Source organism: Peromyscus californicus, unplaced genomic scaffold (assembly GCF_007827085.1).
Source record: "Peromyscus californicus insignis strain IS unplaced genomic scaffold, ASM782708v3 Scaffold_8__1_contigs__length_139910024, whole genome shotgun sequence".
In the NCBI taxonomy this organism is placed as follows: Eukaryota; Metazoa; Chordata; class Mammalia; order Rodentia; family Cricetidae; genus Peromyscus; species Peromyscus californicus.
The window spans coordinates 104,866,019-104,890,463 of record NW_026294606.1 but is presented as its reverse complement, the minus strand read 5'-3'; the positions used below and the strand labels follow the sequence as shown (position 1 = coordinate 104,890,463).

Sequence of the window (24,445 nt, the reverse complement as noted above, 5' to 3'; positions counted from 1 at the left end):
CTGTCTCCTGTGGCCTGGGACAAGATCACCAGGTGCCTAAGGAGGGGGTACCAACTCTGCTTACGTGGACCATCCAGGGGCAGCTTGAAGAAGGCCAGCTTTCCATTTATAGTTAAACTTTTCTGCCGTTATGACTTGTCTGTAATTTGGGAGGTCTTTTATTATGTTTTCTTCATGTAGATCAGTGGAAAAATAAATGAAAGGGAAAATTGTGTGTGTTGTGGCTAGGGAAAATTACCAGGGGGAAGGCACACTTCATGTTCCCCTCCTTGGTGGTGTATCTAGGGTGTCCCAGGACACCAGAACAAGAAATGGGCATGGGTACAGGGCCCTCATAAGACATGGCACCAACTTCAGTAGGAAGAGACTGGACCTGGAGCGTTGGTTTTGCTACTGGATTTCTAGTACCTTGGGCAGCCTCACCTACCTCATGTTTAAAACCTGAACCACTGACTCGTTCAGCATCCTGGTGGGCTGAGATGCAATCTCCTCAGAGAGGGCAAAAGATAGCTTAACAGCAAGAGTCCTCAGAGATGCTAGCCAGGCATACCAGTGCACATCTATAATCCCACCATTTAGGAGGCTGAGACAGGAAGGTTGCCTGGGCAACACCATAAAAAACACGTTGAACAGAAAAGCAGGTAAACTGAAGCCCAGTTCTGCCAAAGATCCCTACCCTCATGTCTCTTGGGGCCCTGTCCCCCTTCCATTCAGCAGTGGCCATGGGCTTCAGGGGAGCCTTGGATGTCCAGGCCAGGAGGAGATCAACTGTGTCTGTAATGCAAACTCCCATGCCTTCCATGGACAGGCAGGACTAGATGTGATCCCCGTGGGTCACCACGCTGCACCCAAACATCTTCTGGCACGCAGGCCAATCTCAGGAGAGTGGCCTGGCATTGTGAAACACGGCCGAACTTCTTTTAAACTGGGCAAAACCAAGAGATTCATGTCTCTGTGGTCTGTCCATGTGGCAAGGCCGTGGCTGGTGGGACAAATTCAAATTCCTCAGCCATCTTCCTGGAGGACAGCAGGTCTGAAAGGTATTGTTCTCTGCCCCCAAAGATCTGGCCTGACTCCCCTCAGCGGAGGTGGGCACAAGCAGAGCAATTCCAGACCTAGTAGCCAAGGTTATTCAGAAACTACGGCTGGGGCGAGGCCACTCGGCCCTGGTCAGCACAGGGTCCTCAGGCGGAGAGAGCAGAAACCAGGTAGGGCTACAGAGTGAGGACTGCAGAAGAACAGAAGGGAGGGATTGGGGTGGAGGCGCACAGTGGTCATGCTGAGGTCTGACTGCCTGGGTTCAAGCCCCAGCCTGGCCAGCTAGCAGGTATTATAGAGCCTTGAACAATTTACCAAACCCCTCTGTACCTCTTTACCCTATAATGTGGGGACAGTAGCTATAACTTATAGCAATGATCACTGAGAGGACTCAGCAAGCACAATCTGCCTCGCCCCTTTCCGCCCTTGGGGTCCAGCGCTGCCCTGGCCCTGCTCTGTTCCTCTGAGGGTAGAGGATGTGACCCCATCTTGAAGGGCAACAAAGGCAGATTACCAGCCTAGGACACTAGCAATGTCACAAGGGCAGGCTAAAGAGCTGTGGTCCCACTGGGTAAGGGTAGCAGCACCTGCAGGATCCGAGCTCCCCTGACTTTTCTTTCCACTTTCCTCTGCTCAGGAAGAGGCCTCAGCCAAGCGCTCTGCTCACCTGCGGTGCTCCATCTCTGTGCTCTGCTCATCTATGGTGCTCCATCTCGGAGCTCTGCTCACCTACAGTGCTCCGTCATCTCTGGCCAAATACCTGACACAGAAACTTAAGGGAAGAAGCAATTTTTTGGGCTTGAGGTTTAAGGGGCTGTCAGTCTATCATGAGAAGGCATGGCAGCCGGTTGCTCCCATGTGCAGCTTGGAAGCCTTAGTTCACAGCTCAATGAAATAGGAAACAGCTAGGCTTATTAACCCCAAGCCCAGCCCACCGGTAACCTACTAGGTCCCACCTCCTAAAGGTTCTACAGTCTCCCAAAACAGTACTACCAGATAGAGACCACATGCTCAAACAGGAGCCTAGGGGAGACTTTTTTTGTTTTTTTGTTTCTTAGAGACAGGGTTTCTCTGTTTTGTCTCCTGGAACTTGCTTTGTAGACCAGGATGGCCTCGAACTCACAGAGATCCACCTGCCACTGCCTCTTGAGTACTGGGACTAAAGGTGTGTGCCAACATTGTTTGACTAGGGAAGACATTGTACAAGGAAGCCATAACAGGGTTTCATTACCATTCCCATGTCTGGTGCTTTCCCATATTGTCAAGATGCTTGGAAATGCTCTGGCTGTGACTTTTCTTCTCACTGCCCCTGATAAGTCTATACCTGGTCCCCTGTGATTGTCCTTCCCCAGGACAGATGTGTCCATCTGCAGACCAAAGATTGTGTGACCCAGTGCCCCGACCCAGGACAGACTGGAGCCTCAGGCCATTGCTATACATCTTAGTGGATTTGGACAAGTAACTGAGATCCTCTGAACCAACCTCCTCACGACCAAGTGGGGTGACAATCTCCATCTCAAAGGTCATTTGTGAGTCAGTGGGAGAACAAGCGGTCAGATCCAGCCTGAGGCTTGGCATGCAGGAGATGCTCAGATCCTCCCATGATTCACTGGGACACTAAGAGGCCTTGGGACCAATATAGCATACCCACCCCTTGGTTTCATTTCTCTAACTTCATACCATCCCAGCCCCTCATTATCAACTCTACCCCCTCTGCCCTTGTTTGGACCTCTGCAGATCTCTGTCCACTCCAGTGCACTTCCTACACTTTTAGAACTAGAGCGAAAATTAAAATCATGAAATCTCTTGCCTACAACAATTTATGCTGCTCCTTGTCCACAAAGCCAATTTGATCCATCCCTGACAGCTACCTACTGCTACTTCCTCCTCACAAAAGCTGCAGAGTGACTTCTTCTCTGGACATGGCTTACATCCTCTGTCACCAAACTTTCCTGTATCCAAAGTATGGAACAGCCGGGCTTGACTTCGGTCAAGCCCTCTCCAGCGTCTATGTGTGCTATGGTTTGAGTTGGTTTGTTCACATTTTATCTGTTTTACTTTGTGTAGACGTTCATGTGTAAGTGTGAGTGCACATGTGCCATAGTGTGCATGTGGAAATCAAAGGACAACTTGCAGGAGCTCACCTTCCACCATGTGACCACTTGGGTCTGCAGGCTTGGCCACATGTGCCTTTCCCTGTTGAGCCCTGGGCTACGCTTTGAATGTGAAATATTGCCTATGTGTTCATATTTTGAATACTTGATCTCCAGCTGGGGGATGCTATATTGGAAGGTTCTGGAAATTTACAGAAGTGGGACTTACCTAGAGGAAGTGGATCACTTGATGGCTATTCTTGGTTATCAACTTGAGTACACCTGGAATTAACTAATACCCAACCATCTGGGTATACCTGCAAAGGGTTTTGTCCCAGTTAAATCATTTGAAGTGGGAAGACTCACTTCTAATCCAGAACTTTTGAAATTGAAAGATTCACCTTTAATCTGGGCCACACTTTCTGCTGGAAGTCTATATAAAGGGCATGGAAGAAGGAAGTGTTGTGGAATAATCTTTTTGTACACTGTGAAGATGTGTCACTGTTATTTTAAAAATATTTTTTAAAAGGCTGAACAGCCAATAGCTAAGTAGGATTTCCAGGCACAGAGGACACTGGGAAAAAGAAGGGCAGAGATGCCAGGAGTCGCCAGCAGATGGAGAAGAAGCATGACATGTAGATGAGGTAGCAAGCCATGAGCCATGTGGCAGCATGTAAATTAATAGAAATGGGTTAAGTTATAAGAGCTTGTTTCATTAGAAACAAGCCTAAGCTATTGGCTGAGCTTTCCTAATAAATAATGTCTTCATGTCATTTTTTGTGAGCTGACGGCCCAAAGAAAAATCTGACTACAAGGAAGCTTGCTCTCTTGGCCTGCTTGCTCTTGCTTTTGCTGGCAAGTCCATCCTTTCATTGGCATTGGAGCCTGCTTCTTCAGGATTCTGGTGTATACTGAAGACCAGCTGAGATATCCAGCATTGTTGACTGAACAACTACTAGATTCTTGGACCTTCTGTTCTTAGGCAGCCATTGTTGGATTGCTGGACCACAGCCTATAAGCCATTCTAATAAATCCCCTAGATAGATAGATAGATAGATAGATAGATAGATAGATAGATAGATAGATAGACAGACAGACAGACAGACAGATAGATTCAGTCTATAAGTTCTGATCCTCTAGAGAATCCTGACTAGTACAGCCATTGAGGACATCTTGTCCTTTGGCCCCTTCCTCTCTTCCTTTCTTTGCTTTCTTCCTTGCCAGGATGTGAACTGCTGCGCCCTGCTGTACCCTCCCAGCCACAGTGACCTGACTGTAAGGAAACTGTAAGTCAAAATAAATAATTTCTCCCTTCAGTTGCTCATATCAGGAATTTGGTCACAGCTTCACAAAAGTAATGAATGCAACCTCCAGCCATTGGGGAAACCCTCAGGCAGGCTGCACAGCTTGGCCAGCCATCATCAACATGATCTTTTTAAAAAGAGTCTCCCATTTATTTGCCATTTGACTTCGCCACCAGCAGAAGCCTCCAGTAGAGACAGGAAGTGGTGATGGCCCCTTGTTTGCTTGCTTGAGATCATCCCGTTTGCTAGCTAGTATTCACGGACTCCCCAGATACGGACAAGGGCAGGGGAGAGAGACAGTGAGTGAGAAAGCAGGGTTATGGTGGCCAGTTTTAACGTCAACCTTCTATAAATTAAGATCACTTCGGTAGGGAGCCTCAAGTGAGAAATTGTTCACATTGCCTTAACTGATGGAGGGAAACTCTCCCCCAGACGTGCTGGCATCTTCTGGAAGCACCCCAGATGAAAAGGGGACAGAACAGAAGGTGGGTTATTCATCTGTAGCTCGCTGGAGAGCTGATTTTACCCTGTGGCTGTTGATGCTTCTGATTCCTTCGCTGATATCAGAACCAGCATTTCCAGCCTTCTATTGCCGACTAAGGACCAGCAGCTCTCCAGGAAACTTCCAGGTTTTGAGTGCCGGATTGGCTGAGGCACCCAGCCTCATAGACTGAGCAACTACCGGGTTCTCTGCCTCTGCAGTGTGAGGCAGCCACTGTGGGACTCCTCCCACTGTTGAGCCACCCAGCCTCAAGGACAAAGCGACTACCAAAGCAAAGTAGGACCAGGGTGCTGACATCCTGGCCTTCTCCACAGTGCTGTGTACTCCTGGGTCTTTCTGAACGGGGCACTCTCATGGGCTCCTCAGAGACACCTTCACCTCATCTCCCATCGGGAGCCTTCCAACTGGTTCTGCAACATGGATTCACCTCCTCAAGCAGCTGCTTGCAGGCCTCCCCAGGCTCTTTCTGTCACTGTCACCTCTCCAAGCAGGGAGTGCTCTTGGGCAAGACATCTTTATGATGGCTCCAGGCATCTCCCTTCGGTGGAGGATTTAGGAACAAGCGTGGAGCCCAGATTCTGAAGGCATCTGTAAACTGACAAATTCAAGCATTGCTATCACCTGGGTCTGGAACATCCGCCAAAGGCTCACGTGCTGAAGGCACATGTGCTATTAGGGGGTGGTAGAGCCTTTAAGAGGTGGGGCTTCGTGGAAGGAAACTGGTTCGCTGGGGGAATGTCCTTGAAGGAGATATGAGATCCCAGATCCTCCCTTACCCTCTCTTTTGCTCTCTGACAACACGAAATGAACAGTCTCCTCTACTGCATGCTCCACTGTGCCGCCATAGGCCCAAGGGCAATAGAACCCGGTGACTACAAACTGAAACCTCCGAAGCCATGAGCCGAACTAAAATTCCCCTCCCTCTAATTTGTTTATTTCAGCCATTTTGTCAGAGTGACAGAAAGATGACTGACACATACATCGTTCAAAGAACATGGGAGGCCCTTGAAGTGTTATGCAGGGGACACCGTGACGGGTGGTATCTGTAACAGTCCATGCACGTGTGGGTGGTTGTTTTTTCTTGCATGAGAACTTCGCAGGGTAAAGCAACTGGCCCGATGGACAGACCTGCTACTTGCTTAGACATGAAAGCCAATGCAAAGAAGATTGTAGCTGGAGAATTTCTCTCCAGCTCCCTCTAAGTCCCGCCAGTTCTGGAGCCCACTTATAAAATAAACACACAGACTCTTACATTATTTAAACTGCTTGGCCATTAGCTCAGGCCTATCATTGTCTAGCTCTTACTCTTATATTTAGCCTATTTCTATTAATCTTTACTTTGCCATGTGGCTCATGGCTTACCGGTACTTTACATCTTCCTTGTCCTGGCGGCGGCTCCAGGCAGTCCCTCCTATCCTTCCTCCTTCCTCAATTCTCCTCTCTGTTAGTCCCACCTATACTTCCTGTCTGGCTATTGGCCAATCAGTGTTTATTTACATAGAGCGATGTCCACAGCAGAAGACCTGTGTTTTAGCTTGAGTATCTAGGTGATGACAGGCACCAGTCACTGAGAAAGGAATTGTGGGGTGGCCTGGTTGAGGTGGACAGACAGCAAGCATTGAGGCTTGGCCGTGCAAAGATTGAGATGCTCACCAGATGCCAAGTGGGCTCTTAGACAGAGAGAGATAAACTTGACATTTTTCAGCAACCCAGACAGTGACTTTGTGCACAGCCCCATTAACTTTCTTGGCCATACACTCTTGTGCATCGAACAAACTAAACAGCTATGCAGAGTAGCCCTGGGTGTTCTAGGCTGGAACTCAGAATACTCAGGACTGAGACTAACTAGTACCTTATAGGATGCTTATTCAGATGTTGCGTAGCACGTCGATTCTACTCAGCAAAGCGAATGGGAAGCCCTAGGGGCTTGCCTAGGATGGGCTGGAAGCCCTTCTTTTCCAAGTGTCCCAGAATGCTCCAGTCCTAACATATGACAACTGGCTCCAAGGTGCCATGAGACCAAAGAAAGAAAGGCAAGCAGATCTAGAATCACAGAGTAAATTAGTGGGGGGATGCATGTCAGCCTGATATATAAGTGTATTTATGCAAACAGATGTGAATGTAGGCATAATCTAAAATCCAGAAAAGAGACCTGGAGAGGGTGACATTAGGTGAGAGGGAACATGGGTGAAAGGACATGAGTCATGAAAGACATATAAAGCTGACTTTCTTTTCTAGTTTTAATTTTGTCATAGTTTTTTAATTTTTTTATGTGTATGAATATGTGAATTCAACTTTTCGGGTATGGAAACAGCAAGAACTATTTCTATTTTTGTATTTCATAACAGTCCAATGTGTGATCTTCCTTTGAGGCAGTGATTGTGAACACTGAGCTTTAAAAACAAATGATCATCAGTGTAGTAGAAACTAGACACTGGTCTCTGGATGCATTTGTCACAATGACCCACTTAAGAAAAGTGATTTCTTTTAAGGAAATTTGTTTGTGGGGGAGGAAGGGTTTTTTTTTTTTTCTTATAAAGGAAAGCATTTAATTGGGGTTTGCTTACAGGTTCAGAGGTTTAGTCTGTTGTCATCATGGCAGGAAGCATGGCAGTATGCAGACAGACATGGCGCTGGAGAAGTAGCTGGGAGTTCTACATCCACATCCCAGGTTTAAGCATCTGAAAAGTTCAAAGTCCACCCCCAGTGACACACTTCCTCCAGTGTGGCCACACCTCCTAATAGTACCACACCCTAATTACTAAGAATTCAAATATATGAGTCTATGGGGGCCATTCCTATTCAAACCACAAGTTTCTAACCTTGTTCTTGATTTATAACTTTATAGACAACATGAATGTGTAGAAACACTTATGTGTAGTAATAACACTTTTTTTTCTTGAACAGGCCATAAGATATATACAGAATGTTTTAAAACCTCAGCAGGAAATGAAATTGAAAAACTAGAAGAGTACTTTTATCAAATGATGAGTGAAACCTGGAAATTAACTACTGGCCACAAACTTGAGGTTAGAAAAAACTCTGGTTTTTATATTTTGTTTTTGTTGTTGTTTTTAGTTGAATAAACAAGTTTGTTTGTAAATTTAGTTAAGATACACGATTGAACTAAAAATTTCAATAGGATAATTTTCAAAACCACTTGAAGGCCATCCATACACCTCTATCGCCCTCACCTCTCAGTCCTCCATGTCCAGCCCCTCCCCCATGCCTCCCTCTCCCCCCCATAAAGTCCATTTTGTGCAGTCCATATATTTACTGGACTTTGGTCAAAATTGTTAGGAGCCTGCTCTCACTCCTGCACATGTGCAGTTTGGGTTCTTGCATCTTATGTCATCAGTGTGAGCTGGTGATTACTTTTTTTTTTTTCTGTTTTATATGGATTTATTGAATCTTTTTTTTTTTTGTTTTTTGTTTTTTTTGTTTTTGTTTTTGTTTTTTTTTGTTTTTTTTTTATTAATTTATTTTGCAATACAATTCAGTTCTACATATCAGCCACGGATTCCCTTGTTCTCCCCCCTCCCGTCCCCCTCACCTTCCCCCCAACCCCCCCCCCCCATTCCCATCTCCTCCAGGGCAAAGCCTTCCCCACAGACTGAGGTCAACCTGGTAGACTCAGTCCAGGTAGGTCTAGTCCCCTCCTCCCAGGCCGAGCCAAACAATCCTGCATAGGCCCCAGGTTTCAAACAGCCAACTCATGCAATGAGCACAAGATCTGGTCCCACTGCCTGGGTGCCTCCCAAACAGATCAAACCAATCAACTGTCTCATCCATTCAGAGGGCCTGATCCAGTGGGGACCCCTCAGCCATTGGTTCATAGTTCATGTGTTTCCATTCATTTGGTCAGAATGGCTAAGATCAAAAACACTGAAGACACCTTATGCTGGAGAGGATGTGGAGCTAGGGGAACTCTCCTCCACTGCTGGTGGGAATGCAAGCTTGTACAACCACTTTGGAAATCAATATGGCGCTTTCTTAGAAAATTGGGAATCAATCTCCCCCAAGATCCAGCTATACCACTCTTGGGCATATACCCAAGAAATGCTCAACCACACCATAAGAGCACTTGTTCAGTTATGTTCATATCAGCATTGTTTGTAATAGCCAGAACATGGAAACAACCCAGATGCCCTTCAACTGAAGAATGGATAAACAAAATGTGGTACATATACACAATGGAATACTACTCAGCAGAGAAAAACAATGGCATCATGAGGTTTTCAGAAAAATGGATGGATCTAGAAAAAATCATCCTGAGTGAGGTAACCCAGACTCAGAAAGACAAACATGGTATGTACTCACTCATAGCAGGATACTAGACATGTAACAAGGATGACTTGTCTGCTACTCACATCACCAGGGAGGCTACCTGGAAAACAGGACCCCAAGAAAGACACAGGGATCACCCAATGACAGAGAAATGGAATGAGATCTACATGAACAGCCTGGTGATTACTTAATAGCACCTTAAAAAGCCGGATGCAGACCCCTCGCTCTCTCTGCTCTCTCTCTGCTCTGCTCCCTCCCTCCCCCACTCACCATCTTTCTCTCTCTCCAGGACTGGGTCTCCTCTCTCCTTTCCTCTCCCCTAACTTTCCCTCCTAATAAAGCTCTGAAAACTAACACTGGGTTCTGTCGTGACCGTGACCTTTCCACGTGGTAACCAGCGCCGTTTATCATCCTTTCAAATATTCCTAGTGGCCAGCCCTCTAAGGGAGGATGAATCTTTCTCCGCTGGCATGGACGCTGGAAACAATCAACTGAGGAGAGCCCTGCGGTGGCTGGAGCCAGCTCTCACGAGCCCACCACCGCACCCCCTGCACGCAGTGATATGGGCCCCAAAGAGGCAGGGCCAGCTCTTGAGCCTACAGTATTGTGAGCACCACTATGCAGCTGCCACCAAGGGGCGGGGCCAGCTCTCCTTTGAGAGGTGGGGCCAGCTCTCCCTTCCCCTCTGAACCGCCTGTTCCACTGTGGTGTGGGCTGGTGAGGGGAAGAACCGGCTCTCCCACACCCACACTCTGGGGCTGCCACTGAAGAAGGTGGGGGTGTTTGTAAACTGAATTTCCCCCCTTTTTTGTTTTTGTTAATCTATATCAAGCCGGGAGGTGGTAGCGCATGCCTTTAATCCCTGCACTTGGGAGGCAGAGGCAGGATGATCTCTGAGTTCAAGGTCAGCCCAGTCTACAGAGTGAGTTTCAGGACAGCCAAAGATACACAGAGAAACCCTGTCTCAAAAAAACCAAACCAACAACAACAACAAAAAACCCCTATATCAAGGAGGCTGAGCATGGTGGTGTAGCCCTTTAATTCCAGCACTGTCGAGGCAGGGGCAGGAGAATCTGTGAATTCAAGGCCAGCCTGGTCTTCATAGCATGCTGCAGGCCAGCCAGGGCTACATAATGAGACCTTGTTTCAAAAACAAGCAATCAAACAAACAAAAAACAATCAACTATATCAAGGGGCTGGAGAATTGGCTCCATAGTTAAGAGTACTTGTTGCTCTTGCAAAGGACCTAGGTTAGATTCCCAGCACCCACATGGTGGCTCACAACCATCTGTAACTCCAGTCCCAGGATCTGATAGCCTCTGCTGATCTCTGCAGGCACCAGGCACACATGTAATCCAGAGACATACATGTAGGCAAAACACTGGTTCACATAAAATATTAACATAAATAAATATTTTCTAATTCCAAAAACTATAACAAATCACTCCATTGTGGTGTTATTTACTATGTGAACTCTATTATTATAATACATACAATAAAGCATAGTTCTTTAAAAAAATGAGTGGGGGAATTTACTGATGTCATGTGGTCCTGAGCACCAGCAGGACCAGCTAGATCCCTTTCTGACTTGGGTCAAAAAGTATTTGTGTTAGCTGGAATTTATCTGGTTCATCTTGAGCTAAATCTAATCACTATTCTAGAGCGAGGGTCAAGATATAAGACTCCAATTGTAACAGCTTTGTTCATTTATAGCTTGTTTGGAAACAACTAAGGCTACTCTGGTCAATAATGGTGGTTATGACTCAAGATGGCTGCAGTCATGTCAAGCTGAATTCCTTCACCAAGGCCGAGATATCATTGTCTTAGATGAAATTCCCTGCTTCTGGGAGGGACTGAGTAGTTGTGTTCCTACTAACCTTGTCTCCAAGGGGTGGTCCACAAAGGTGGGGAGTGAGAAGGCCTCATTCTCTGTCTCCTTTCTCACATTCCGTTTTTTAAAATAACCTTTTTATTTTTGAGATTATAATATAATTACATCATCACATTCCATTCTTAATGCAGGCGTGATGATCTCTGCCACCATGCTGATGACTGTAGTGTCCCCAGAGGAGAGTCACAGACAGGGTAAGTACCAAGTGGGAGGAGGGATGCTTAGAGGTTCCCTTGGGACTCAGCAGGGGGAGCAGGAGTCCTCACCCAGGCCACAGAGTTTGAAATGGCTGAAAAGGCAAGCCACCAAGGGTTTGGGAGAGGAGTCATCTGACAGCCTATGCCCCAGTCCCAACGCCAGTTCTTATCTATAGCTAAGAGAATTTTGGCCAGTTGGTGAGCAAGCCTCAGTTTACCATGGGATACTAACAGGATCTACCTTCTAGGGCAATTGTAAAAATGAAATTTGTTTCATTCTTCTGCACGAAGCTCTGACCTTCAGATGGTCAGCACTCAGGGAATCTTAGCTTATGTGGTGAATTTTAGGGAAGCCAGTCTCAGTGGGGCTCCCAAAGCCCTCTGCTAATTGCTGACCAAAACCAACAGAAGAGGAAGTAGCCTTGCTTAGACGGCAAACTCGGAGCTGCTTCCTGCCTACCGAAATGGAGGTCCTCAAGGGGTCACATCCCCGACTCCATCATCCAGGTCAAACAGAGCCTTGGCAGCGAAGTGGAGATCCTCCCCTTCACAAGCACTTTCAGGGAGGAGATTTCACAACCCTCAGACCCACTCCAGCTCCCCTGGCTCCATCCTCCACCCTTTACCTGGGGTGTGTCCAGTCCTGATCTCACAGCTTAGCGCTTCTCATCTTTAGAGTAAAAAGGAAGTGAATCCAGCCTGACAGCCTTCACTGTGCCACTCCAAAATCTTCTTGTCAGCCTGGATGAGGCCCTGCTTCCTTTCAAAAGCCTCGTGAATACTCTAAACCCTCTTCCCAGTGAGCAAGCGACTTTCTCAAATACATAGAACCCTCACAAGTCAAATTTCTCAAGATTTCATCTTTGAAGAATAGTCCCTGTTATAGCTTGGTGGTTGAGCTGGCAGGCTCTAGAGGTCAAGTTTCTGGGGTCCCAATTCTGCTTCTGTTGTTTATGGGCTGTGAGATTTTAGCAAGTCGTGGAATATTTTTAAACCTCAGGTTTCCTATCTTTAAAATGGAAGTAGAAATATTGTCTCTTTTATAAGGTTTCAAGAAGGTTCAATGTAGGAGAAACAGCTAGACCTTGCTTATCAGATTCTTCCAGTTTCGCACCAAAAATCTTATGTCCAAGGAAGGGTCTCAGTCTTGGGAAAACTAGGATGGCTGGCCATAAGGACCTGAAGCATTTAGCCTACTAAATGGTGGGTGGTTGTACAAGTTCCATTAGTGTCAGTTGATCGAAATGATGTCCAGATAGTCACACTTCCCCATCTTTCTTTCTATGAGAATGCCCGTGTGTGTGTGTGTGTGTGTGTGTGTGTGTGTGTGTGTGTGTGTGTGTGTGTGCCTCCTGCCTCCACCTTTCAATTCCAAGTGCTGGGCTTGTAGAAGTGTATCACCATGCCAGTCCTTAGCCTTTGGGATTTCCCCCTCTGTTTTTGTTGTTGTTGTTTGTTTATCTGTTTAGTTATTCCGTGGTGTGTATGTGTATACACACGTAGATGTCAGAGGACAGCTTGTGGCAGTCAGATCTCTTCACCCTGCGGGTCCCAGGAGTGTGGCTTAGATCACCAGGCTTGGTGGTAAGTGCCTCTACCCAATGAACCATCTTGCCAGCCCAGCCCTTGGTTGTAGTAAAGACAAGGTTTTGCTGTGCAGCTCAGGCTCATTTTCCATTTGAGATCCTCCTGCCTCAGTAACCCAAGTACAGGAATTATAGGCTTGTGCCACCATATCCAGGCCTCATGTGCCTTAATAGCTTTCTGGGCAACTCTTTGACCTCTTCAAACCTCCATTTATTTGTTCATCAAAAGGGATAAACTTAAGGGTTACAGAGAATTCTTTCCACTGTGGCCTGATTTTTCAGGGTCCCTTGCAGTGTCTTGAAGGTAGATGACACTGTATATTCTTCTGCTAGACACAGTGCATAAGGAAACCCACATGTGTTCTAGCAATACAGCCTGCCCAGGGAGAACTGGAAACTTCATCTTGCTGGAGATGCTTTACCTGTAGTCGGGACTTATTTGGCTCCGGAAATCTTAACATCAGACTGTGGAATGGGAGCTAAGATAGTTGACATCCTTTTGTCTGCATGTGGTTATGACAACCATGGTCATGAACCTGTCATGGAGAAAGGGGCAGTCATTGCCCAAAAAAGGCCTTTCCCTGGAAGGGTTGTGGGTGATATCTAGGTTTTAATCCTTCTTTACAGAACCTCAGCCCCAACCTCCTATTTTTGGTGTATCCAGGTATCAGTAGAAAATAAGGTTTGGGGTCTAAAAGCCCTTGAGTCCATGGGTCCCATTGTCCACATGCCCTTACCTGTTGCAGGAGATGCTCCAGGTGGCACTGTTCTGTCCTGTAACTCCCAGCACTTCACAGGCTCTTGTCCACACTCCATCCATCTAACTGCTAGCAATCAGCTTCATTGACAGACAGGACGGGACAGGGGATGCCCACAGTAGATCACCCCAGACTTGTGGATGTGGACCCCTCTCAGATACTTAGGACTGTAGGCCAAGTGCCCCTAATAGTTCCCTTAAGTTCCAAGTGTCTTGGAAGTGATTAACCAAGGTGCCAGAATGAGGCTAGCCTGGGTGAGGAAGGGATGTCCTTCCTCTCTGGGGAAGTCTGAGAGGCCTCCAGATCCTGAGACAAAGAGGGGGAGTGATCACGTCTTCCTGATTTAGCATTCAGTGTCAGACCCAGCACAGTCTTACCCCATTGGCTGGGCACAGAAGTGCTCAATGTAAGTCAAAAAGAGCAGGTGAGAGCTTCATAGAGTCAGGACCAGGAGGCTCCTATTGGCTGGGAGAGTCGATGGGACTCTCCCTCCCCCCCCCCCCCCCCCCCCGCCACATGCCCCCTCCTAGCCCGCTCCGTACTGGCCTTTAACTTGTGATCCTCCTGCCTCAGCCTCTTTTGTGCTGAAATAACAGACATGCACCATCATGCCTAGCCTAGGGTGATAACTTTCAGAAGCCCTGATGTCTGTCTGTCACTTTTTCACGACTGATCTCTAAAACGAGGGAATTCCTCTGGAAGGGGCCTCACGGGTAGCCAGAGTGCCCACTGGTAGAGTGCTCAGGTCAGTAGTCACCTTGGGTTACCAAGACAGAAGCAAATAATGCCAAAGGAGGATGGCAGATGTGTGTGCCACATAAGTCTTAGGCATTGCTGGACAGTTAGCTTGAGCAGTATACTAAACCCAGTCAGATGTGCAGGAGTCTCTGCCCCTGGAGCTAAGCTTGCTGCTCAAAGCAGGATGGTATCTCAGCCTTCAGAAATTTAGAACAGCAGCCTTTTTTTTTTGCTAGTAAAGAGGAAAAAAATGTATTCATCTTACTAAAAGGAGTCCTCAAGGAAAAGGAACATTGTGTCCAAGCTGCCAACTTCTTCACCAGAAAAACGTGGGCGGGACTCTTTCCTCTAAGTCCTCACTTCTAAGGGGGAAACATGTAAGTTTGGATTGATTTGTCACTAATCATTTGTAGAAGAAAACTGTCTGGCATGCCTCACAGCTCTGGAAAGCACCTAGAGGCTCGTGCTGGCTGCAGATGTTGGCAGGGGTGCTGAGGAGGGCATCCAGAGGCTTCTCTCACTTTATCGTATTGTTATTATTATTAATGATTTTATTTTTATTTGTGTGTATGTGCATGTGTTCACACACATGTGCCATGGCACACGACGGGAGGTCAGAGGACAACTTGCAGGAGTCAGTTCTCGCCTTTCATCATGTGGGTCCTGGGGATCGAACGCAGATAGATCATCAGGCTTGGCAGCAAGACTCTTTATCCACTGAGTCATTGCTGCTCTCTCTTCTGATGACGGGGTTCCATCGTTTTTATTCTGGCTTTATTGTGACATACATCTACCCAGTGTGCCACTTGGGGACTAGCTGTGCTTAGTCGGTGGTCCCATTCTGTCCCACCAATGCGCACAGAATTTCAACTACATTGTCCCTGAAGTCACCGACATGACAAGCATCCATAGTTCTATTGATAAAGGCTCTTCCTTTCCCTGATGGCCTCAGAAGAGAGGTCTGTGGAAGAGGATACATGTCCATCCAGTCCCTAGTCCCCTTTGTCCAGCTGGCTCCATTGATCCCAGCACTCATCTGTCTGTTGATTCACCAGAGTCCCACAGCCACCTGTGGCCAGCTTAGCACTCCTGTATCCCTACCTCTGATCGTTCTTTTTACTCATACTGGGGACACATAGATGGTCAGCCATCCTCGAGATGCTGAGGGCAAGTGCACAGGCAGGTGAGCCCAGAGAAAGAGGTGGAGCTTAGCTTCTTGGAACATGAAGGAGAAGGGAAGTTCCTACAGGAATGAACAGTCAGTGTTGTGGGTCTTCGGGCATCAAATTCTCTTGTTATGCCCTTCTGGGTGAGTGTCCACCCTTCCTTCACGCCAGTACAAAGACTTCCCACTCTTCTCCAGCTTGAGGGAGAGACCTTGACTGACTGATGTCCAGCAGCAGGTCCCATCCACCTGATCACAACGGTCAAGTAAAGGATGGATCGGTCCCAATCAGACCAGAAGGGACTTTTGAATGGGCCCCTTGGGAAGAAGTTCCCTGAAGCATCCCTTAAAAACACGTAGAGCAAGGCCGGCTGAGTTTTCTGATGTAGAGCATGGAGCTGGGTTCAGAACACTTTAAGCCCTTGTTGTCTTGAACATGGCCAGGCTGAACAGGAAGTTCACAGGCAGAGGCAAGCAGCCAGGGAGAATTCCAGAGCAATGAAGATTGTTCTGCCTGAACCCTGGCCAGGACCTCGATTCCTTCTGGACTCTGATTACGTGAGTCAACCCATTCTATTGTTTGTGCTCCTTTGGCTGTTTTTCTGAGTTCTAGTGGAGAAAATGCTGAGTGATCTCACTAAAAAGGAACTTTCTTTTGGCTTCTGTGCTGGGATTGGGGCGACCTAAGTCTCCAGAAAGGAGGAGCAGGCAGCACCCTATCCAGGGAAACAGCCTCGTACCTCCAGCTCAGCAGCGATTGGAAGGTGGCCTCAAGTGAATAACCTCTAAGTGAACAGAGAGGAAGCAGGTCTGGGGGGAGGAAGGGTGACCAGAGTTCTCGTGGCTAGAGGCTCCCTTAATTAATTAACCTGTCTGCTAAGTGCATAGTAGAGTCCACTTAAATAAATCAGAGAAGCTGACTCTTTGAAAGATGTGTGTAGGTGGGTGGGGGAGCAGGCAGGTAATTATGCAGGGAAAATCATTTTCTTGATATTCTTCTGGAAATATGCATGCAGCAGAGAGAGCAGCAGGAGAGGTGGGGAGGGAGAGAGTATTAACAGGGGGTGTGCATTGTGTCTCTCAAAGGCTTGTAGAGGCAGAGGGTACAGCACCTCCCCTGCCTGTCTGACCACTGAGTCTTCATAGGACACCCCTGGTGGGACTGTGTGTGTGTGTGTGTGTGTGTGTGTGTGTGTGTGTGTGCGCGCGCGCGTGTGCATTCCACTGTTCACCTTTTTAAAACATAATTTCTTTATTGATTCTTTGGGAATTTCACATCATGCACCCCAATTCTGCTCACCTCCCAGTCCCCCTATATCTTCCCCCACACTCCTGCAGCACCCCCCTAAAAGAAATTTTTAAAAAATCAAACCAAACCAAAACATAACAAGCAAACAAGCATAATAATAAAACAAACACAAAAAAAACACCCCCAAACCATCTTCGCTTCTCCTTCTTTCCTGCCTTCCCAACACCTCTTCATTCATTCTGGTGGCATTGGGAGATGTGTGTCACACAGTATACCCTTTTGTCCAATCAGCTTTCCTAGCAAATGCTCATTGCAATGAGTCATTGGTCTGGTTCAAGGCCTCTGGTTTCTGGTACACCATCATCGCTGGATCCTCACCAAAACTCCTCTTGGACAGCCTGCAGCTGTCCCCAAGTCATGGAGATCCTGCGGGTATTGTTCCACAGGACCAGTCTCTTCATGAGCTCCAGCAGGTCCTAGATGGGGTAGATGTTAGGGTGGGCCAACCCAAGGCCTGACTGTGGGCCTGGGTGGTAGCTGAGCTGGTCAGTCCGGGCCATTGGGGCCACCTGCCTCAGGAGAGGGGGCAGAGCCAGTTCCCCTCTGCCCATGCCATCCAGGGTCGGTTCTCCCCTCTGCCTATGGTAAGGGGTGGAGCCCTCTGTCCCGAGGGCAGGGGTCAGCTCTCCTGTGAGGGTTGGAGCCAGCTTACGTGCTGCAGTGTCCAGTGAGAGACAGGGCCAGCCTTCCCAGGACCAGCAACGGGTGGGGCTGGCTCAGCATGGCCCTCTGATTCCATCATTCATGGTTCCTATGGCCCCCTGAGGTGGCACAGGCCACAGACATCCGCACAGACCCCAGCTGCAGCTGGGCTGCAGACCCAGACATGGCCCTCAGCAGCAGCTCCTCTCTGTGTGACATCCTGGCTCTGGGTGGAAGCACTGGCCACTCAGATCAAGATGGCTCAGTGGTAGCAAGGCTCCCAGACACCAACAAGGCCACAAGTTGTGGTCCCATCCCTGGGCTTCCATGTGACCTTTGGTGGCAACACTGGCCCCGGATTTCAACACCAAACCCAGCTGAGGTAGGACCATGGACCCAGACATGGTCTTCGGCAGCAGCCGGGTCTGGATGTCACCATTGCCCCAAATGGCAGTGCAGGCCACTCAGATTGGCACAGCCCCAGCTGCAGTGTGGTCCTCGGACATCGGCATGGACTTCAATGGCAGCAAGGGCCTCAGACTTCAGCACAGACTCTGGCTGCAGTAGGGCCATGGACCCAGACATGGCCCTCAGCTGCAGCCTGGGCCAGATGTCACAGTGGCATTGGGTAGCAAGCAGCGCAGGCCACCCAGATCTGCATGGTCTGCAGCATGGCCCTCGGATACCAACATGGCCTCAGGTGTCTGACTTGTCCCCAGGCATCCACACGGCCCTCAATGGCAACAGGAGCCACGGTTGTCAACTCAGACCACAGTTGTGGTAGGACCACAGACCCAGACATGGTCCTTGGCAGCAGCCTGGGTCTGGATGTCACTATGGCCTCAGGTGGCATCAAAGGTCACCTAGATCAGCATGGCCCCAGGCAGCACAGCCCTTGGCATAAACTTGGCCCCAGTGGCGGCCCAGACCTCAGGCTTCTGTGTGGCTTTTAGTGGCAACATAGGCTACGGACATTAACACAGACCCTGGCTGCTGTAGGGCCACGGATCCAGGCATGACCCTCGGCAGCAGCTCAGGCCTGGATGACACTATGGCCCCAGGTGGCCATTTAGGCCACACAGATCAGAGTGGCTTTGGTGGCAGCCCTTGGGCATGGCCTCAGGTGGCAGCCCAGACATTGGGAATCCTTGTGGAGTTTGGTGGCAACATGGACTGTGGATGTCCACGCAGACCCTGGCTGTGGTAGGACCACAGACCCAGACATGGTCCTTGGCAGCAGCCTGGGCCTGGACGTCACCATGGCCCCAGGTGACCAGCAGGTCTCCCACATCAGCCTACTCCTCACCGAATTCACTTCTTCCAGTCTGCATCTTCCCACAGCAAATGAACCATCCACTTCTCTTTCTCTCCCATTTCTCCACCACGTATTTGCTCATCCTAATGGGAGCCATCTGCCCAGGCTGTGGATGTCTTCCCACCAGCCCAGGCCTTGAGGACCCAGGCTGGCATGTGGGTGGCTAGCACCTGCCTGAGCAGAGGCCACTCCATCTTCTTTTTTTTTGTGTGTTTGGGGGGGGGGGGATGGAGAGAGGCTTTTCAAGACAGAGTTTTTCTGTGTAATAGCCCTGGTTGCCCTGGAACTCTGTAGACCAGGCTGGCCTCAAACTCACAGAGATCCACCTGCCTCTTCCTCCCGAGTGCTGGGATTAAAGGCATGCGCCACCACTACACTGCTTTGCCTTGTTTTTTTTTTTTCTTGACAGGTCTCTTCCTGAGTCTGGAGCTCACTCATTCAGCTAGACTAGCTGGCCATTGGGTCCCAGGGGTCCTCCAGTCTCCACGTCCCCATGGTTTTTATGCAGGTTCTACAGGACTCAGTTTCTCACGCTTGCACAGAAGAACTTTATTAATGGAGCCATCTTCCCAGCCCTGGAGGGACTCCTGAATGTGAGACTTCATCCGTGGGCTAACTAAAGGGTTTGTTAAGAATGTCTCAATGCTCCCCAGGTGTGTGTTTATAACCCATACTGACTCTTTCTGCCCCATGACCAGTGGGGCTGGTCACTACTGATGTTTCATGTCCAGACTTTTCACACCCCGGGAAAACAGAAGAGAACTTACATTCAGCAGGGGAAGGAACTGTGATATGCTAGAGAGAGCTCTCCACCCTATCTCTTTTTCCTGTTAGGAACTGCCCACAGATCCCACATACCCATGCCCAACAGAGGGGCACTCGAATTCTGAAAATCAGTTTTGAGGTTGTGAACATTGGACGCAGATAATTATCCAGCTGTGAGTAATCTGAACAGTTCTTAGGGCTATTTCCGCATAATTATAAATATTTGAGGATATTAAGCTCCCAGGTTACGCATTGAGGCTATTATTTGAGCAACGGTTGGCTGCTGAGCTGAAAATGCAAACATCTTCCCATTCCTCCCTCCTGGTGCACTTACAATACTTTATGGGATTCAAAAGAAAAAAAAAAAAAAACCACACCACAACAACCTGGAGACCTAGTCAGTTGCTAATATTTCTAAATAGCTTTAAATAAAAAAGGGAATGTGACCACTTTAGTTAATTGTGGTGGGTTTGCAATGCATTTTTCTTTGAAGGTTAGGAAAGCAATTACCCTCAAACAACCTACTTGTGCCTCCATTGTGATAAAATGTTCCCTCTAATGGGATCCACACGCCAAGCAGTAGGTCTTTAGAGCTCTCAATGCTTCCGGAAGAGTTCTCACATGGGGGCTCCTTGGCATGCAGTCAGAGTTGTGACTAGCTCCAAGCACCTGTCATGGTGGAAGGGATTCCTAGTAAGAGATGGGTCCTGCCACACAGAGTCTGGTAACTAGGGTGCCATGGAGAGCCACGCTGCCCTACCTCTGCCTGCTGGTCCATGTGGTGCTCAGAGAGACTGTCCAGCCTCTGGCCCCTGTCGTCTCAAACTGTCCTCCTACTAACTGACATCTCATATCGCCCCCACTCCTGATCCTGGAAGACAGAGGCCTTCTGTCATAGACACATCCTCAGTGTCCTCTGCCATCTCCTGCTCTGAAGATGCTTGACCCCAGCTTCTACAGTTTCCTGGGGGTGGCTCCGCATTCTCCATGCCCTTTCCACATTGTCTCTGGAGGCCGTTGTTCTGTGCTTTAGGACATCATGAAAACAGCTTTTGGGGTTCTTCCATACTGCTCTCCCGTGGTAGTCCTTAATTCTGGGCCTTTGTCTCCTCTCCCATCAGAGACCTGCCTTCATCTTGAGTAACTGTTGCTGGGAGTCACCCAGGTCACAATCCTCTCCATTCCCCACCACATCCAGACTTGACCTGGTATAGTCATGTCCACTAGAGTGACATCCTTACTACACCAAAGCACCCCGTGTCTCCTCCATTCTCTGTCACCCTACAGAAGTCTCTGGTCTATAGTTCAGCATTTTGTGGTTCTCTCTCTCTCTCTCTCTCTCTCTCTCTCTCTCTCTCTCTCTCTCTTTTTTTTTTTTTTTTTTTTTGAGACAGAGTTTTTCTGTGTAGCCCTGGCTGTCCTGGAACTCAATCTGTAGACCAGGCTGGCCTTGAACTCACAGAGATCCGCCAGCCTCTGCCTCCCGAGTACTGGGATTAAAGGCCCGGCATAGTTCCCTCATTTTTATCTGGGACTCCGTGGCCACCCATATGCCTCCCTCTCAGCATGTGAGCCCCCTCTTCTATTCCTCACTTACAGCGCCACCATCTAAGGCCTCTTGCCACTGCCCCCCAACTAGCTGGCCCAGTGGGAGTCCGTGGACCAGCTTCCTCTATCCCCAGACATCAGACCCCAGTTCCTAGGACCACAGTGAGACTAAAGACATTGGTTAATAATAATTAAAAAAAAAAACAACCCGACTTTATTTACCACATCATTCCCAGTGTCCCCACAGAGGGCCACCAGAAGGAAGTGTCTCTTGGGACACAGTCTTGCTTCCAGCTGGCAAGGTTTGTCATCTATATAAGGCGACAGGGGAAAGCTTACCCTGACAAACAGTCCAGCATCACTTTGAAAGCCCAAAGTCTCAAAGGTGGGACAAAGCAGAGATCTATCTAGAAGGTTATACTCTTCACACAAGCGTCCGGCCGCCCTGCCAGCTTCCTTTTTCACCCATCATGCTTAGGTAGGTAAGAGTGCAGAAACAGGATGTAGGACCCAGGCAGTCCAGGTTGAACCTGGATCCTGGATCCTGGATCCAGAATTCTGCCCAGTGCCTACAGGCTGCCACCAGGAAGACAGCGCGGGCCCTGCGCGCCCCCTGGAGGCTGTGAAGGCCGCAGCAGGAGAGCTACCTTGACCTGGGAGGGCCCTGGCAGGGCAACTAGAAAAATGACCTCCATAAAAATGGGCAAGGACAGAGAAGAAACGTTTGGCATGAAAACAAATGCCCAATGAAACTTCAAGCAGATGTTTTCATAGGCAGGATCTGTCACAAGCCCTCACAAGCATCAACTCCTTTAATCTCCTAACACTCGTAGGGAGGTGTGGGTCCTTCTGAGCCTATAGATAATAAAGGGTAACACCCACCACAGGTTAAACGACCTGTTCACAGCCACACAAAAAGCGTCAGAGCTAGTATGTGATCCAGCAGTGAGAACTAGGACCTGTAGCCTTATTTGAGACAGTTTTCAATATATATATAAAAAAAAGTGTAAATTAAAACCATCCATTCAATAAGCTGAGGGAATCCAGTAAGATGAATTCATCCTTCACATAGTCTTGGGCCAGGCAAGATTCTTTTACACTTATTCCTTTCCTGGGTCCTCCAAGGACTAACCATCTTGGTAGCTCTTGAAGGAGCCTGGAATTTGAAGAGGGCTCCCAGTGTGTTGGCCCTGTGTAGGACAGCTTGGCCTCAATTTAAGGCAATGGTTCTCAACCTTCCTAATGCTGCAACCCTTGAACACAATTCCTCGTGTGGTGGTGACCCCCAACCATAAAATTATTTTTGCTGCTACTTCATAACTGTTAATTTTGCTACTGTTATGACTCGTAATGTAAATATCTATGTCTTCCGATGGGTCTTAGGTGTCTTCCATGAAAGGGTCATTCAACCCCCAAAGGGGTCGCAACCCACAGGTTGAGAACTGATCATCTAAGGTCTGCATGTCTTTCTTTTATGCCAGGGACAAAAGCAGGGCGCGAGAAAGGTCAAGGGAAGGAACCGTGACTCTAGGGTGGGGAGCCTGATTCTTCCGCAGTATGGGCCGCCCTCCAAAGGCCCTTCCCTTCCCCAACTATTCTGGTCTCGTCAGGCTCCTTTGAGACTAGATAAACCACTCTCTGGAAATGGCTGATCCCAGGACTCTCCCGTGTTGAGTGCAGATGATGTCTTCTGCTGGGCTCCTCCACTTCCTGTTTAGGCCTCCTTACACAGGAGTGTGCTTGTTTGCTGGATGAGCCTAAGCTAGAGAGACCCCGGAACAGGAGGCAGACCAGGGTGAGGGCTATCTGGGGCCAGTCGGTCACCCCCTTAATCCTAGAGCCCCAAGACGCTCTCTCTCCATGCTTATTCTCTCCCAGCCAACAACCTTTTGTCCCCCTGTACTCAAAGTATCTCTTTCGTGTCTCAAAGTTTCTGCTGCTTGCCACTCAGCACACTGCCAACTGAATATGCTGTGACCTCTGTCCTTCCTGCAGCAGCCGCTTAGCCGCCTGGTCTCTGGAGGTCATCCCGTGCCGAGCCAGCTCCCCTTGTTTGCCAGAACGTATCCTCTGTCTCTGGACTGGTCCCCTAGGGCCCTGGTCCCCAAGAAGGGGGCTGACATGGCTGGCATAATCCCCCTGCAATTGCTGTGGGTGATGTGGGCATCTCTCTCAGACCATCCGACACAGCCCCAGATTGTTCCTTCTCATTGACTCATTCTTGCTTTTTATTTGCTGACCTTTGTCACTGTTGCCTGGATACCTTTTTGGGTCCTTGAACTTCTCTTAGATACCCAGCCTGGTGCCCTGAGGAGGCGTCTGTCCAAAAGCTTGACGGGAGAGTTATACACAGTTAAACAAACAATAATCACTTCCTCTTCCTTCTTCAGTCTCATCTTTCATTGAGGAACAGAGGGGAGAGCTGTATTTAATAAATGCCATCCAGAGATCAGATAAGCACTCTCTGAATACTGTATTTCTTCCAGAAACAGTGTCTTCTTCTGCCCTCACCAAAGAACATGTGGTCAAGAGGAAATTGAATAAAGTCCTTTAATCAGCCACAGTAGTATTCGAATCATTTAATTTAGGATCTGACAACCACAAATTACTCTATTTTTCAGGCCAATTTTAGCCAACCAGGAGAACTGGCCCCAGTCAGCTCAAGCTTAATAAATGCCTGATGGTGGCAGTTTCAGGGGAAGGTTTTTCTGGGGCTTTTTGAGTATAAACAAAGCTGAACTCCCACGGTGCACAAATCATGAGTCCTTGGATATGCTCCCTTCCCAGCTCCCTGTGGCTGAGAGTGAACCCTGCCGGTATTGAGAGGCAGCACAGCAGGCAGCAGAGGGAGCCATAGCCTCTGCCCCTGGTGCTTTTTATTCCTGGCCCTGAGTTCTGGTGGCCAGGAAAACAAGTCACATCGAATTAGATGCAGACAGGCATGGCCTCTGGCAGCTCACCCACTGCTGCCCCAGACTTTTCAGCACCTTCTGGAAACCCTTCATTGGAAATAAAAAAGAAATCCTTCTGAATCAGAACAGCGTCCACTGGACACCCCAAAGATGGCTGTTACCACAAAGCCAGAAGAGGCAAAAGGCAAGATCTGACTTTCAGAACCAGTTCAACACACAGCATGAGCCCCCAGCAGATAACTCCACTGACTACGAGGCAGAGGAGGGTGAGCGGGGAAACCGTACAGCCTCGTTCCACCCTTACTGTAAGTGACAGTCTGTACCAGAGGGTTTCTTTTAAGCAGACTCACCCATTTTTCTCCACCAACGCAAAGTATTTAGACACTTAGATTTGT

At 48.5% G+C, this 24,445-nt stretch overlaps 1 long non-coding RNA gene across 1 annotated transcript in view; it reads right to left on the bottom strand.

Annotated features, from left to right (window-relative positions):
* LOC128104259 (uncharacterized) overlaps positions 1-13,888 on the bottom strand; it is a 46,614-nt gene extending 32,726 nt beyond the window's left edge. The window contains exons 1-2 of the long non-coding RNA XR_008215929.1: positions 13,636-13,888; positions 9,258-9,324 (exon numbers count right to left, since the gene is read on the bottom strand). This is a non-coding gene — a long non-coding RNA (uncharacterized LOC128104259). The remainder of the gene's footprint in view (positions 1-9,257; positions 9,325-13,635) is intronic.
* Between the last annotated feature and the right edge of the window lie 10,557 nt (positions 13,889-24,445).